We start from the raw sequence: 12,903 nt of genomic DNA on the forward strand, positions 1-12,903 counted from the left end.
AACAGAATTCTAATTCATTTCCATGCCAACTAAGTAAACAAGAACAGGCTACTCAAAATAGCTGCATTTTGAAGTGATCATAGCAGCACAAAGTAGGCTATTAACTATAAAATGTAATGTAAGGTGTTTGTCTAAATGGAACACTGCTGCAAAAATGCCTACAAATAATCTGTACTAGTTGGCTGTTTAGCCTTGATCTTTCTACCCAATTCATCCCAAATCAGCTCATCTGGATTAATGTCATAACTTTTGGCTTGTGTTCATCTTACTTTTTCTTCGAATAGTTCTGACAGAGCTTGAAAATATGCTTAAAAGACCAGTGACATAAAACAATTGTTTTAAAAAAATGAGTTTCTACATAACGAAAAAAAAACCACCAACTTTTAACACATTTAACTTTAAATTTGCAAAGTCTTTATTAAGAAATAACTTACAGATTCTCCACTTGCGCTCCTCTTCAGAAACGGCAACAGGGCGACGATCCATTTTGCGGTGCTCAAATTCTCCTCCCTGCCTTCTATAGAAGTTTCCTCGTGAGGCAACTTCAGGTGACTTCAGAAACCTGAATCGATTCATATGCCATCCCACCGGCGATTTGTATTCCTGCTGACGGGAAGGCATTTTGGGAGATTAGTCAACCGAAGTAGAGAAGATTTGTCGGCGACTGGTCTGCCACCACCCTTGAAATGAATATGGCTAGAAATGCTATATTTTATGTACTGAACTTATCTAATCATCCTTAAGGTTCAGCATCTTTATTGATCCAGGCCTTTAAAAATTGCACAGGAGTTTTCCATCTTGTATTTTGTTAGGAGTGTCTGAAACATGCACATGCTCATATTTTGAGCAGCTGTAGAGAAACTAAGCTTAGGGTTCATCACAAAGCAGAAAATGAGGTTTGCCTGTCATATAAGTTGATGCTACAGGGCTGAGAGCTGCAATGTGTCAATAATTATTTACTAATCAGCCTCAGCCTTATATTGTAACATTTATATTATAAATATTCAGTATACAGTATTGGGAGTCGGTTCCTAAGCTCAGTAACTGACAGCAGCACAGAACATGCGCAAAGAATCAGCAAAGAAGATAGGCAGCTACTAGAGCAAACATCTGCAAACATGGCCTGTAACAGTTCCTGGGGCAAGTATTCCAACTTTATTCCCTTTAACAGTTAAACATTAAGGGGGTTATTTTCCTAAGCCTTAAATTGTTCTGGTCGGGCTTTTTGGGGCAAAAACTTGAATTTTTTATACACCGTGATACTGCAAAAGTCAGAATCCTAAAATCCTCCATCTCAGACCTGTTGAGGTCATGTATAAGTCAATGGGAGATGTGAAGATTTCATAGTCTGCACTGGTTTTAGGCAGATAATCCAAAAAATGTGGGGGTTTCGGGCAAAAACCCAAAAACATATTTCAGGAGAAAAGCCCGAAAAAATTATACGATTTTGGTTTTCGCTTGATTTTTTTGAGTTTTTTACCAATCCGATTAATTTAAGTTATTTTATTAATAAATAAGGCAAAATCAGGGATGGTCGAGCTTTTTTTATTTAAACAATGAGATAAAATCGGATTTTAGTAAACAACTCCCTAAAAGTTTATTGTGCTTCTAAACATTGTATAGAAAGTCTGTTTCACTCTGTAAAATCAGATCAGGAAGCTGCTCCTAGAAACGAGCTGTCTAACTTCTTAAATTAAAGCAATAAAAGTGTGACTGATGTATGCCTTTTTATGCTCCCATTATTGCATTAGATGCACTCACTGAGTAATGAATCCAATTAAGGGGAGCCTCCAGAGACCCACAAAATGGGAGTGAGGATTCACAGAGTTAAACATAAAAGATTTATACAAATCCATGACAGGTATTGAACAGAATTCATAGTAGGTTTGGCAAGTGTAAGATCAATATGTATAATCGACAGAAGTAAAGAATGTATATCAAGATAATTACTAAATAAGGGACTGTTTACATCACAGATCAATCAAACCCAGGAGTCAATGCATTTGGCAAATAAGGATGACTGAAGTGGAACACAGAAACACTCCATAACATGGGTATGATGTAGAACAAGGACAAACCCCTGTGTTTACTCATGGTGTTGGGTAATTCTAATTGGAGAGGGGTTAAGGATGAGATGAGATACTGGACTTCATAGCAAATCACAATACTATGAGTTTGTGCCAGCATGGTTTTATGCGTCATAGATCTTGGCAGACTAAATTAAATTCTTTTTATGAGAAGGTAAGCAGGGACCTCGATTCTGGGATGGCAGTGGATGTGACTTACTTGACTTTGCTAAAGCATTTGATACAGTGCCACACAGAAGGTTACCGGTTAAATTAAGGAATGTTGGCCTGGAACATAGTATTTGTACCTGGATAGAGAACTGGCTAAAAGATTACAAAGAGTGGTGGTAAATGGAACATTTTCTAATTGGACCAGTGTTGTTAGTGGGGTACCACAGGGCTCTGTACTAGGTCCCTTGCTTTTCAACTAGTTTATTAATGACCTGGAGATGGCCATTGAAAGTACTTTTTCTATTAATTGTATTGATGATACTAAATCGTGCAGAACTTTAAGTTCCACTCAGAATGCTGCCACTTTGCAGAGTGATTTGAGTACCGTATATACTCGTGTATAAGCCGACCCATGTATAAGCTGAGGTACCTAATTTTACCTACAAAAACTGGGGAAACTTATTGACTCGCGTATAAGCCTAGGGTGAGAAATGCAGCAGCTACTGGTAAGTTTCAATAATCAAAAATTGAGGCATGAGTGGGTTAAATGTTTTTGAATATGGTTTTATTTCAAATAAAAACAGTAAACTACCGTAACTCTGTAAGTGGAGAAAGGGTCAATATGGTATCAACAATGATACTTTAAAAGTACAACCACCTGAGCTCAATCAGCAACCAAGTTAAAACACAAAAAGTTAAAATCCTTCAAAACTGGATTCCTCCTCATCATCTGTTTGTCCAAACAGAGCTTCAATTTCAGCTGGTGTGAGGATGTCAGCATAGACATTGTCATCATCATTGAGTTCGCAGGCATCACCATCACTGCTGTCATTCTCATACAATGCGCAGTCTTCACTGCCATCCATAGCATTACTAATGCCACATTTCTGGAAGGCGCGTTGCACCATGTCCTCTGGAATATCTTCCCATGCATCTCGAACCCACTTTGCTATTAATTCAATGTCAGGCTTTGTTAGATTTCCAGCTTTTGTCAGTTTAGCTTGACCAGATGACATCCATTCATGCCACATCTTTCGCACACAGTCTTTGAAAGGTTTATTTAAAGACACATCGAGGGGCTGCAATACAGATGTAAGCCCACCTGGAATAACAGCCAAAGTAACTTGAGAAGACTTTGCCAATTGTTTTATGTCATCAGATGTGTGGGCTCTGAACATATCCCAAACTAGCAATGATGGTTTCTTTTTTAAGGCTGCTCCTGGTTGTGCATTCCAAATTTCTTCCAGCCATTTTTTTGTTCCGTCTGCATCCATCCAGCCTTTAACATGTGCACGCACTGTAATTTTTGGTGGGAATTTTACCTTTTTAGGCAAGGTCTTTCTTTTAAAAATAATGACAGGCCGCAGCTTAGTTCCATCAGCCAAACATGACAGAACAACTGTGAAATGATTTTTTTCATTTCCTGTGGTTCTGAGGAAAATAGTTTTGTCTCCTAAACTTGCCACAGTTCTGTTGCTTGGAAGATCAAAAGTCATAGGTGTTTCATCCATATTCCCAATATTTCCCAGGTCATAGTTATGAATCCTTCTTTGTTTTATGATGAATGATTGGAATGACATCACTTTTTCTTCAAGGTCTTGCGGCAACTTCTGTGAAATCTTTGTTCTCTGTCGCAAGCATAGGTCAAACCTATTCATGAAGCGGGTACACCATCCTCCTGACGCAACAAAATTTTCAATACCTGGTGCTTTATATTTGTCATCCTTAGCCATCTGAAGGGCACGTAAGCGAATTCCCATGCGTGTTACGCAGTAACCATTTTTACGACACTCCATAACCCATTTATGCAATTCAATCACTAAAGCCCCATAAGAAGTTGTTGAACCACGTCGAGCTTTTTTAGCCTTTGGGATCTTTTCCAAGTCAGCCTTCATTTTCCGCCACTCCCTCACTTGTTTTTCATCAACACAAAATTCCCTACTTGCAATACTGTTATTGCTTTCTTCTGCTCTTGACACAACCTTCAGTTTGAAACTAAATTCGTATGACCTGCGTTTTTGTTTTGGTCTAGGATTAGCAGTATCGGTATCCATTTCTAACAGGATAAAAAAAAAAAGTCCCCCCATATATACAGTAAAATAACCTTATAAAACAGCCCATGTACGGTATATATTTATGAATTCAGTTGGTGGTTAGGAATTTCCTAATGTATCACTGGTTGCCCACTAGAGAAACCCACCCCTTACATGGCTATGCTATAGACACAAGCCTTTAATGTGTGTTACCAAAAAGCCAGGCAGGACTGCTGCTTATAATGGGGATCAGATAGGATCTGTGCAGCCACTGGGACAGAATGTTCTGTTATACAGATAGCTAGAATCTCAGCTGCCATAAAGCAGGACAGGACTGCTGCTTACAATGGGGATCAGATAGGATCTGTGCAGCCACTGGGACAGAATGTTCTGTTATACAGATAGCTAGAATCTCAGCTGCCATAAAGCAGGACAGGACTGCTGCTTACAATGGGGATCAGATAGGATCTGTGCAGCCACTGGGACAGAATGTTCTGTTATACAGATAGCTAGAATCTCAGCTGCCATAAAGCAGGACAGGACTGCTGCTTACAATGGGGATCAGATAGGATCTGCACAGCCACTGGGACAGAATGCTCTGTTATACAGATAGCTAAGGGGGGGCAGCCAATTATTTCAGTAATGTTATGATGTGCTCTGCTGTACTAAAAAATGTACGAAAATAATGCTACCAGGGCTGCAGGATGGCAGAGCAAAGTAAAAGTACTGTGCCCACCCCCCCTCCTTGCCCCTATTTGCTGATGCAGAGAGAAACCTGAGCCATGGGCATGCTGCCCAATCTCCATGCTACCTGCCATTTAATCTTGCTAAACTCTTAACTGTAGGAGTGATGGGAGTTGTAGTGCAGTTCAGGCATGATAGGAGGCGTGTGGATTAGGGAGGGGAGCGTCATTGGGGCAGGCAAAAAAAGGTAATAAATACAATCACTGACAGGTGTGAACGAGAGAGAATTCAGGAGAAAGGATTCGCACACCTCTTACCCTCTCTGAACTTTGCCTGACTACGGTACCGTAATTATGTCACATGGAATCCATAAACACACTTCTGAGCATCAGATTGGACAGCGATAAAGGGGAGGGCCTTTTTTCATTGGCTAACCGACACCCATCAGGAAGTGCGCAACTGCCGAGTGCCCTGCTCACAGCTCAGAGACGCGCCAAAGATTTTAAGCATTATTCTGGTCGGGACTGTGTAAATGGCAGCAGTAAATGGCATCCAGGACAGCTGCAGGTCGGAAGCGCAGCCATCAGCAGGGAAGAGGCACGCGCATCGCGCATCAGTCAAATAGGTAATTTTTTTTAATAAGCGTTTTTCAGCTTATTTTGGGTGCTGAAAAACTCGGCTTATACGCGAGTATATACGGTAAATTGGAAAACTGGGCAGCAAACTGGAAAATGAGGTTCAATGTTATTAAATTCAAGGTTATGCACTAAATGGCAGTGTGTTGGGCGTTTTCTTAACTGAGAAGGATCTAGGGGTTTTGTAGATTACAAGTTGTCTAATTCTGGACAGTGTCATTCTGTGGCTACTAAAGCAAATAAAGTTCTGTCTTGCAAAAAAAGGGCATTAACTCAAGGATGAAAACATAATTATGCCTCTTTATAGGTCCCTGGTAAGGCCTCATCTAGAGTATTGAGTGCAGTTTTGGACTCCAGTCCTTAAGAGGAATATAAATGAGCTGGAGAGTGCAGAGAGGTGCAACTAAATTGGTTATGGGGATGGAATACAAATTATGAGGGTAGACTGTCAAGTTTGGGGTTGTTTTCTCTGGAAAAAAAGCATTTGCGAGTGGACATGATTACACTTTACAAGTACATTAGAGGACATTACAGAGAAATAGCAGGGGACCTTTTTACCCATAAAGTGGATCACCGTACCAGAGGCCACCCCTTTAGACTAGAAGAAAAGAACTTTAATTTTAAGCAATGTAGGTGGTTCTTCAAAGTGAGGAAAGTGAGGTTGTGGAATGCACTGCCGGGTGATGTTGTGATGGCTGATTCTGTTAATGCCTTTAAGGGTAGGACTACACGGACATTTTCGGCACTATCCGTCGTGCTGCGACAAATCGCATGCAACGGAAATTAGGTAAGAGATAGAAATGTTGGATAGTGTTGCATCGTTGATCCGACGCGACACAAGAGTCGGACGCTGCACTCTGCGTCTGCATTTGACAGTCGTGTCGCATCAGAACAACGTTGTGACACCATCCGACATTTCTATCTCTTACCTTATTTCCGTTGCATGCAATTTGTCGCCAGCGTTTTGTCGCAAGGCTTCAGATCGCGCTGAAAACGTTTGTGTAGTCCTACCCTAAGAGTTGCTTGGATGATTTCTTGGACAGACAGAATATCAAAGGCTATTGTGATACTAAACTCTATAGTTAATATAGATATGGGTATATAGAATTTATGTGAAAGTATGGAGGGGTGTGTGTATGGATGCTGGGTTTTCATTTGGAGGGGTTGAACTTGATGGACTTTTTTCAACCCAATTTAACTATGTAACTCTGTGTGTGAACTTTATTTTCAGATGACTAAAGTGGACATATACTAAAAAGAAGTGCATCTAGACTAAAGTTGAAGTCACCTAGTTTGAGTGAAGTCTTATCACCATGCTGAACTGCTTAAGAACATATGAAATTGGGTTTTATCTTGACTGTATTAAATTCTCCTGGAGGCTTTTCCCCACAAGTTCATCCCTGTGTAAAGGCATGAGAAAAGCATTTGGACATGCTTTGGGATCAAAACTGACAAAAAAATGTGGGACTCCATAGGCAATATCAATAAGTTCTTGCTGGAGTCAGGTTATAAATCCCTCCTGAGATGGTACTTAGTTTAAACCAGGAAACATAAAATAAATAGCTCTTATAGGCCACTGTGAAAGGGGTTAAAGAGAGGAGAGCACAGTCTTCAACGCGTGGTGACAATGTTCCAAGGTTCAAAGATTTTGGACCAGAGTTCACAAAATAATATTTTGGTTACTGACCTAAACATTCACAAAATTCCAGAACAAGCACTATTGGGACATGCAAACACTAGATTTCTTATTACTGAAATATTCACAGCAGCCAAACTTACTATCACATAGGGTGGGCCGATTGGGGCATTGGTGGGGCAAGTGTCATTACAGGGGTGGGGCTATTATGTGGGGATTAGTGTTCGACAAGTCACTCAGGGGGGGTCCTGCCCCGTTTTCCTTATTTGGAAAACCCGGACAGGCAGTCTTGATCCAGGCAGCCCTTCTGAAAAACTAGGCTGTCCAGGTCAAAACCAGACAGGTGGCGACCCTGATTTACTCTACTATACACTTCCCTGGGAACTCCTTTGATCCACAATCACAAACAGAGTAAAGGTGGTAACTTTGATACATACTAGGGTTGCCACCTGTCCAGTTTTGAAACGGACTGGCAGGATTTTACACCCGCCGCCCAATTGAAAAAAGCCTGTCTGGCTTTCAAAAGTTTGAAAACCGGGCAGTCCTGTACTCTGCTTCACACTAGATTTGACAATCACAGACCGTCTTTGTCATTGTCCCGCCCCACCGTGTCATTGACATGCCCATTTACAGCACTGCTCTGCCGACATCATCAGGGCTGTCTCTGACATCACTGGCATGGCGCTCCTGCCTGGATTACTTGGTTTTAAAAGGAGGCAACCCTAATACATACAGCATGCCAGCCAGGAGAAACTTCACATAATATTGCAGATAGTTTGGTCTCTGGGCTGCTGAGGGATCCCCACTTTCAGAATGTGGCAGTTCCTTCAGAGTCCTGAAAAGGGCAGCCTTTGGCTTTCTGCGCCCCTGAAAAGAGCATGCTTTGTTCTTCAGAACCCTGAAATGAACTCCCTTTCCTTCCGTACCTTAAACAGAGCATGCTTTTCTGCCACTGGGGTTCCCTACTGGCTTTCCAGACACAGTAACATGAGTCCTTGCAGCACAAACGTTCTCTTACAGCACTTCCTTCCTGTCAGTTCACAGGGGCGGGGACTCTTCCCCCTCCCTGCACAGAATCACACAATGTGGCGGTATTTCACAGCCTTACTACATACTGTTATTTTGCAGTCCCTTGCATATAGCGGCCTAGCTGGTAAAACACCTGCCAGGGCCGGGGCCGGTATTACAAATTTACCGGCAATGTAGCTGCCGGTAATTTTTAATACCCTTTACAAAAGCCCTTGCCCTCCAGTAAAAACTTACATTTCCTTTGGCTTCTGCGGTGTGGCCCCGCCCCTTTTGCGGCACTACCATGTGGACCCGCCCCTTTTTGTGTCACTGAACACTGGCTCCACCCCTTTTGCGTCACAGCCCGCCCCTTTATTATCCGTCCCCACCACTGGCCGGAATTTTTTTTTTTAAAAAGGTGGCAACCCTACTTGCATACCTTGGGCAGGCCCTGTTCCACATGTTGATGTAATGCTGTCCTTCAGCTTTTTTAAAAATGTCAGTTCAGTTGAAATATTTAGGAACAGCCTTTAGTATGAATCCATTATCAAATTTATAGACGCTACGAACCAGCAAACTTTGTCTACGGATCAGGGGAGGGAAAGGACATTAGGAGGACATTACCATGGTCATATTTACTGAGGTCAGAAATGACTAGAAGTAACCGATTTGGAAATTTTCACAACCACTTGCACTTTTTATGCTGGATTTTACTGCATGATCCACCAATCTGAAGCAGAGCCAGTAATTAGCACAGTTTATAGCCTTGTGGTATGCCCCAGAAAGTGCATAACTGTTGTTCATTTAGTGGAAGGGGCTTAGGCCAGCCAAGTCAGAGTAATGACTAACCAGCCCCTCCTTTATTTGTTATACTGAATCAGCACCTTGCCCTGAAACTACAGCTGCATTACCTAATTGTGACCTAAATAATAAGCATTTCTAGGGGTGAACTATTCATTTAAATGAATCTGTGTATGACATCAAGGTATCTAGGAGATCACATAACTAGAAGTGTGCCAGGCAAACATTAAATAGTAAAGGTTCTACATAACTTGTCCTAATAAAAAAGCTGAAAATATATGATTCTTACATTTATTCTTCGTTATTTTTCTATAAAGATGATAATATTTTAGCTGGCAGTTTTAACAGTGACTAAACAGCCATTGTCTCATTGCAGGCTGACCACAAGCTACTTATGACCTCCCAGTCTTGTGTTTATAACTCTGTTACAATAAACCAGGAGGGGTGTGACCTGACCAGTTATTTCTTTGTAAATATGCTAAAGCTATGTTACTATTGCCATTTCCCTGCACTAATCTCCACTAAGATATATTCATTGCATCATCATTATAATCTTTAACATGTCCAGCTCTGTGCATTATCTAACATAGCAATTCCATGGCATGTGCTACGGGTGCCAGCAGTGTGTCCATGTGCAAAGTTCAAGAATCAGGGCTTTGCATTTGTTTTATAATAAACAAGGCTTTGGTCTCTAGACACGATCAGTCCTCCCAAACAACACCGTACAGTTCAGTACACAGTAACGACTGTCATTTCAATAATGTTGCTGACATAAAACTCTGAAAGTGCTTTTACCAATTCTTTGTGCCTGCAGATGGAATAATTGTCTCAAAACTGCTGTTGTTGCTATGGAAATAAAGGATGTTGAAGTGTGTAACGTGTGTCCTTGGAATGCAAAACCAGCTGTGCAGAAAGCTACCGTAACTCTTTCTATGCCATACACTTTAGGCTAACTACAAGTACCATATACAGTACATATATTACAATTATTTTGAAATGATAAAAGCTGCATAGATGTCCAATTTTATTCATCTTATTTACCGCATCTACTGCATCATAAATCAAATTGATTTATGGGATTTATTTGCCTAGTTCTCAGCAGTATTCATTGCAAATTAAGATGGCAGGGTTAGAGGCACTAAGAGCATAGTAATGCAAGATATTGCTACAGAGGGGCAGGAGGGTGCACAACTTTTGAAGTCTGATTTCTTTTCATATATTAAGCAGGATTTTCCACATCATCAGAGAGATAAGAGACAAGATAACTATTCCTGCCAGGTGCAATCCTAATGACTGCCTGTATATAATAAGCAATCTTATTCACCCAAACAAAATATTTAAAGCCATAAAAATTCAGATCCTAGTGAATATAATTGAGGTTTTATAAAGCCATACAGATAAATGTTGTTTCTGCACTATTTCTAGTTTCATACCCTCTATATGGTACAAGGAGACTTATGTACCTACGGTGCAGATATTTTGGAAAAGGGGGGTGCAATTCCAGATAAGATGCTTATTGTAGTATGCAAAGAAACACACTATATGAGCATCTCATTGTTAGATTAGTTCCTTGTCCTCTAGGGCCCATCTGCCCCATCCCTTGCCTGCCAGAATAGGAGCAGTACAACAATCGGGCTTAATGAAATATAGTGAGACCGGGAACTGTACTGGGTCAATGAAGTGTGGATAAGGCTGGCATATTCTAGTATTGAAGGTTTTTTTTTTTTGCTGGACGCTCTTCTCTTTCATAGTGAACTGCTTAGCTATTGGAAAAGCTGACTAAAGGTGGCAATAGAGATTACAGTTATGATCCTGGAGAAGATTGTTCATTTCAATACACATGTGTAAAGCTGTCCCATTTCGCTGAAAAACTTGTGAAACAGCTACAAAAATGTGCGAACCGGCGGAAAATTTTGCAAAATGCATTAAAGTCAATGGGCGTCAAAATTATTGTGTGCGTCAATTTTGACGTGAGTGACAATTTTTATACACCAACTATTTTGTCCAAATGCATCAAAGTCAATGGGCTTCTGAATAATATTGACGCGCGCCAAATTTTTTTCATCTAACCGGATTTTACGTCAACACATTTTTGCTGCAGTTTCGCAAATTTATTTGTGGGTGGTGAAACGCGTAAATTCTCTGCAAATCCGTGACTGCCGAATGTATTCACCCATCACTAGTGTAGAGTTGAATCATCAGATATACAGGTAGATACTACTTGTTTCTGATGATTCAGCACCAACAATGGCCAATGTTCCAGTGCCTTTAAAGTTGCCCGATCAAAAATTTCCGGCCTGCCCGATTGACAAGCTGACAGATATCCAAGTCTTTTGCTGACGTGATATTGGTCGGCTAGTCTCCCACCTTACATGCACTGAATATTGTAAGAAAATTTGTTTCGTACATTATTATCACTGTGTCTATGGCCATAAGGCATCCAAAAGGCGCACAGCTCACTACTTTGCAAGAGAAGTGCACCCAACCGGAGGACAGTGGCAAGGAAATAGGCAAGGAAATATTCATTATATAAAATCTCATGAAGTTAGGAAAAGGCTTATCTATGATTGGAAGTGCAAGTGCAAAGTACTAAAATGGATGCCTTGATGTGGCAGTGGCTCCAACTAGCAATAGGTGATAATAATTAATGCTAAGTGAATCACTCCCTATTGCTATTATTACTGCCATGCACATTGGCTCCCAACTCTGATAATATTTGCCGCAACTTGCTTGTGATTCACTGAGAACACTCTTTTAGTAGTAGGTGTCCTGATTCAATGCACAGAAGTACGACAGACGCAACTTAGTAAGTCGTTAATTTATACTGGAAATCCAGCAACAGCACACTGCATTGTAGATATAAAAAACTGGTGCTTTGTGCCTGAGAATTGCACTTCACCCCATGCCCCGTGTGTGTAAATAAGCCTCAAAATCGTTTCAATGATCAAAAATTATTTTTGATTGATCTACTACCAGTTAGAAAATGTAAGCTATACAATTGTTATTGCTTTTTAATTGCATTAGTTTGGATGTGTTTATGTTATGTGTGAGACAGAGTGACAGTTTTCATACAAGGGTCCTTCAGTCCCCATGATGACATCACTGCTGGCAGGAAAGAATCTCCGGATGTGTATTGGTGTAGCTTTATTTGCTCAGATATGAGCTATGTCTATCAGCACTGCAAATACAAAAGAGAGTAAACATACAGTAGCTGGAAATATTCCGTTATCCCAGTTGACAATGAAAACAAAGAGTTCGTAAGTTAAAGAATAAACCTTTTTCCAACATTTAAAAATAATTACACACCAATGGTGTAGAGTAGGGTTGGAACTAAGGGTAGATAGGGGTAGGCATGTGCCTATGGTGAATTTTCGAATGGCGGACAGATGAGCCAACCCGAAGTAGGTAGTGTTTGGTGGGGGGGCTGGCAGGGCCAAGTAGTATTGTTTTTGTCAGCAATGCTTGGCCTGAACATATGACCATATAAAAATATTTAAAATAAACTAACCAGTTTAAAAAACTACAAGATTTTCCAGGGTCAAATGTTTTCCATGGACATTGAATGAAAACCAAAGTCTGTCAATGGAAACTTGGCACAGTTAGGTGCTATGGTTTTATTATTACATTTTGCCTCTGTAGGTAGACATTTACATGCATTTGTATACATTTTCAAGGCTTTCCTCTGCCCCTCCATCTGCCAGTAATGTCAGCTGTTTAGGATTTCCAGTGAGGTGGCTCTACCTTGAGGACAAATGGTCTAGTGCAGGGGTCTTTTTTTTACCCATTTAACCTTTTTTTACCCATGAGCCAGATTCAAATGTAAGAAGAGTTAAGGAGCAACACAAGCATAAAAAAGTTCATTGGTATGC

This window comes from Xenopus laevis, chromosome 2L (assembly GCF_017654675.1).
Source record: "Xenopus laevis strain J_2021 chromosome 2L, Xenopus_laevis_v10.1, whole genome shotgun sequence".
In the NCBI taxonomy this organism is placed as follows: domain Eukaryota; kingdom Metazoa; phylum Chordata; class Amphibia; order Anura; family Pipidae; genus Xenopus; species Xenopus laevis.